The following is a 6000-nucleotide window of genomic DNA, read 5'->3' on the forward strand; positions in this document are numbered from 1 at the left end:
TTGTTACAAAACATTTCGAGGATAAGAATAGTCTGTTGCGAGACAAATGGTACGTATAATTTACCTCAAACGGTAAGCGAATGTGTCGGTAGATTGAACTACTACAGAGACGCGTAGTATACATCCGCGAAAGCATAGTACACTAAGGAAAGATAGTGTCGCATCGTAGCTAACGCGTTAAAGAGCTTCGTAACGGTACACCAGGAACACTATCCTTACCGGTAAAAACGATATACATACTGAAACCAATAATAATTTAATTCTATGTTATTTCTACTCTTATTAAATTTTAAAAATAATAAAATGTCAAATCTATTAACTCCCAACTAGATTTAATGCACCCTACTTTTAAACTATTTGAATTAAATTATACTAAATTCATAAATACTATTTAGAATAAATTTTTATACAAATTTTAAATTTTTCGATTAAACTACATTTTTAAGTGTTTTATAAAAGAAATAATATATTTAAGACATTACTGTATATACTTAATTGATGGGTCAACTATTAGATTGTATTGTAAAATATTTGCTATTATTATTTTTCAAATTAATTTAAAAAATTTAAATCTACACTGATTATAAAAATTTAATTTAATATTAATAAACATTTTTATTAATTAATTCTTAAAAAAGTAAAATTCAAATTACAATAGTATATATTTATTGAAATGTCATTTTATTATATTGGACAATCAAAATTTAATTTATTTAAATTTAATATACTTACGTGTGTGTGGGTATATATATATAGATCTAGGTGTTACTATTTTAATTCTATATATTCTGCTTGAAAATTGTTAACATTGTTATAAAACGTTTCGAGGATAAGAATAATCTGTTGCGAGACAAATGGTACGTATAATTTAACTTAAACGGTAAGCGAATGTGTCGGTAAAATGAACTACTACAGTGACGCGTAGTAGACATCCGTGAAAGCATAGTACACTAAAGAAAGATAGTGTCGCATCGTAGCTATCGTGTTAAAGAGCTTCGTAACGACACACCAGGAACACTGTCCTTACCGGTAAAAACGATACACATACTGAAACCAATAATAATTTAATTCTATGCTGTTTCTACTCTTATTAAATTTTAAAAATAATAAAATGACAAATCTATTAACTCCCAACTAGATTTAATGCACCCTACTTTTAAACTATTTGAATTAAATAATACTAAATTCATAAATACTAATTAGAATAAATTTTTATACAAATTTTAAATTTTTCGATTAAACTACATTTTTAAATTTGTTATAAAAGAAATAATATATTTACGACATTACGGTACATACTTAATTGATAGGTCAATTATTAGATTGTAGTGTAACATATATGCTATTACTATTTTTCAAATTAATTTTGAAAATTTAAATCTACACTGATTATAAAAATTTAATTTAATATTAATAATCATTTTTAATAATTAATTCTTAAAAAAGTAAAATTCAAATTACAATAGTATATATTTATTGAAATGTCATTTTATTATATTGGACAATAAAAATTTAATTTATTTAAATTTAATATACTTACGTGTGTGTGGGTATATATATATAGATCTAGGTGTTACTATTTTAATTCTATATATTCCGCTTGAAAATTGTTAACATTGTTACAAAACATTTCGAGGATAAGAATAGTCTGTTGCGAGACAAATGGTACGTATAATTTACCTCAAACGGTAAGCGTATGTGTCGGTAAAATGAACTACTACAGAGACGCGTAGTAGACATCCGTGAAAGCATAGTACACTAAAGAAAGGTAGTGTCGCATCGTAGCTAACGCATTAAAGATCTTCATGATGGTACACCAGGAACACTATCCTTACCGGAAGAAACGATACACATACTGAAACCAATAATAATTTAATTCTATGCTGTTTCTACTCTTATTAAATTTTAAAAATAATAAAATGTTAAATCTATTAACTCCCAACTAGATTTAATGCATCCTACTTTTAAACTATTTGAATTAAATTATACTAAATTCATAAATACTATTTAGAATAAATTTTTATACAAATATTAAATTTTTCGATTAAACTACATTTTTAAGTGTTTTATAAAAGAAATAATATTTTTAAGACATTACTGTATATACTTAATTGATGGGTCAACTATTATATATATATCTATATATATATAGATCTAGGTGTTACTATTTTAATTCTATATATTCTGCATGAATATTGTTAACATTGTTATAAAACATTTCGAGGATAAGAATAGTCTGTTGCGAGACAAACGGTACGTATAATTTACCTCAGACGGTAAGCGAATGTGTCGGTAGATTGAACTACTACAGAGACGCGTAGTATACATCCCCGAAAGCATAGTACACTAAGCAAAGATAGTGTCGCATCGTAGCTAACGCGTTAAAGAGCTTCGTAACGGTACACCAGGAACACTATCCTTACCGGTAAAACGATATACATACTGAAACCAATAATAATTTAATTCTATGTTATTTCTACTCTTATTAAATTTTAAAAATAATAAAATGTCAAATCTATTAACTCCCAACTCGATTTAATGCACCCTACTTTTAAACAATTTGAATTAAATTATACTAAATTCATAAATACTATTTAGAATAAATTTTTATACAAATTTTAAATTTTTCGATTAAACTACATTTTTAAATTTTTTATAAAAGAAATAATATATTTAAGACATTACTGTATATACTTAATTGATGGGTCAACTATTAGATTGTATTGTAAAATATTTGCTATTATTATTTCTCAAATTAATTTAAAAAATTTAAATCTACACTGATTATAAAAATTTAATTTAATATTAATAAACATTTTTATTAATTAATTCTTAAAAAAGTAAAATTCAAATTACAATAGTATATATTTATTGAAATGTCATTTTATTATATTGGACAATCAAAATTTAATTTATTTAAATTTAATATACTTACGTGTGTGTGGGTATATATATATAGATCTAGGTGTTACTATTTTAATTCTATATATTCTGCATGAATATTGTTAACATTGTTATGAAACATTTCGAGGATAAGAATAGTCTGTTGCGAGACAAATGATACGTATAATTTACCTCAAACGGTAAGCGAATGTGTCGGTAAAATGAACTACTACAGAGACGCGTAGTAGACATCCGTGAAAGCATAGTACACTAAAGAAAGATAGTGTCGCATGGTAGCTAACGCGTTAAAGAGCTTCGTAACGGTACACAAGGAATACTTTCATTATATTTAGAGATGATTATATAAAAAAAATTGTTTTATTTTGCTAATATGTGTTTTACAATATATATATATAACAATATAACAATTATAACATTATGACATTATAACAATTATAACAATTACAACAATTACACTTGTTTGGCTACTCTGTTAGTGCTGCTTCTCTCTCCTCTTCTTGCCAAATTGCATTCCATCTTCGTTTGTTGGCGGATCCTGTGATGCAAATAGTCGCAAACTAACACACACACAGCAATATGCGTGTCACTGTGCGCGGCCAAAACAGAGTTGTAACGCATAATATTACACACGCCTTTGGCATATGCACTGCTGAAAGACCCGGGTAAGGTGTGATTTGTTTCCCGTATATACATTCTACATTTGCGAACATTAGTGAGAAAACTAATCTCTTATAGGCCGCCCAGCGACGAGTCGATGTACTACAAACGCAAGAGGACTTGTTGTTTACTACATTAACCTCTTAGGTACGGTTGAATTTTGTGCGCGGCTGTTTGTCTGTACGGCAGAGTTTGACGCGAATTACGCGTAAAAGATACAACACTGCAATGTGTGATGGATGATACTGTTCTCCACTCAAGCACATTGGAACGAAGTTTTTGATAATTAAATTATTATTTTTCTTAAGGATATGATGCATACACTTTAACTTTAATAATTGAATTTAATAATGAATAATCCAATTGAGTGTGATATATTTTAAAGCAGAGTACGACACATAGACGACGCAAATTTCAAACTCATTGCGCGATAGTGTTTTTCAAATTGCTCTTCCTTTTTCTATTTCCGAACTACATTTTGAGGTTAAAGATTCTAAAGAAATTCAAGGGTACGGATCGACATGTTAGAAGGAGCATCTGATAATCTATTGTATATATATATTTCATCTGTTTTATATGTATACATATAGAAATATATATATAATATATATTATAGTCTAGTATAAAATCTTTCAAAAAGATTCTAACTATATTATTGTTCATTAATCTATCAATCTGTAAAAATTCTAATTTCGGTTTACTCGTATAATGTACGTTTACACATACTGAAACCAGGAATAACTGAATTCTATACTGATTCCACTTTTAATAAATTTAAAAAATAGCAGAAGATCAAATCTATTAACCCCAAACTAGATTTAATGCTCCCTACTTTTAAAGTATTTAAATTAAATTATTCTAAAGTCATAAATACTATTTAGAATAAATTTTTATACAAATTTTAAACTTCTCGAATGAATTAATTTTTTAAATTTTTTGTAAGAGAAATAATATATATAGGACATTAATATAAATATTTAATTGACAGAGCAACTATTAAATTCTATTATAAAATATTTAATATTAGCATTTTGCAAATTAATTTTAAAAATTTAAATTAATATTAATTATTATTATCATTTGTATTAATTATTTCTCAAAAAAGTAAAAATGGAAATTACAATAGTATATATTTATTGAAATGTAATTTTATTAAATTGAAAAATAAAGATTTAATTTATTTAAATTTAACGCATGTACGTGAGTGTGTGTGTGTATATATATAGATCTAGGCATTACTATATTAATTCTATATATTCTGCATGAACATTGTTAACATTGTTATAAAACATTTCGAGGATAAGAATAGTCTGTTGCGAGACAAATGGTACGTATAATGTAACGCAAACGGTAAGCGAATGTGTCGGTAGATTGAAGTACTACAGAGACGCGTAGTAGACATCCGCGAAAGCATAGTACACTAAGCAAAGATAGTGTCGCATCATAGCAAATGCGTTAAACAGCTTCGTAACGGTACACCAGGAACACTATCTTTACCGGTAGAAACGATACACATAGTGAAACCAATAATAATTTAATTCTATGCTGTTTCTACTCTTAATAAATTCTAATCGTAATAAAATATCAAATCTATTAACTCCCAACTAGATTTAATGCACCCTACTTTTAAACTATTTAAATTAAATCATACTAAATTCATAAATACTATTTAGAATAAATTTTTTTATAAGTTTTAAATTTTTCGATTAAACTACATTTTTAAATTTTTTATAAAAGAAATAATATATTTACGACATTACTGTATATACTTAATTGATAGGTCAACTATTAGATTGTATTGTAAAATATTTGCTATTATTACTTTTCAAATTAATTTTAAAAATTTAAATCTACACTGATTATAAAAATTTACTTTATTATTAATAATCATTTTCATTATTTAATTCTAAAAAAAGAAAAATTGAAATTACAATAGTATATATTTATTGAAATGTAATTTTATTAAATTGAACAATAAAAATTTTATTTATTTAAATTGAATATATATACGTGTGTGTGTATATATATATATATATAGATCTAGGTGTTACTATTTTAATTCTATATATTCTGCATGAATATTGTTAACATTGTTATAAAACATTTCGAGGATAAGAATAGTCTGTTGCGAGACAAATGGTACGCATAATTTACCTCAAACGGTAAGCGAATGTGTCGGTAAAATGAACTACCACAGAGATGCGTAGTAGACATCCGGTACACCAGGAACACTATCCTTACCGGTAAAAACGATATACATACTGAAACCAATAATAATTTAATTCTATGTTATTTCTACTCTTATTAAATTTTAAAAATAATAAAATGTCAAATCTATTAACTCCCAACTAGATTTAATGCACCCTACTTTTAAACAATTTGAATTAAATTATACTAAATTCATAAATACTATTTAGAATAAATTTTTATACAAATTTT

This window comes from Bombus affinis, unplaced genomic scaffold (genome assembly GCF_024516045.1).
Source record: "Bombus affinis isolate iyBomAffi1 unplaced genomic scaffold, iyBomAffi1.2 ctg00000083.1, whole genome shotgun sequence".
NCBI lineage: Eukaryota > Metazoa > Arthropoda > Insecta > Hymenoptera > Apidae > Bombus > Bombus affinis.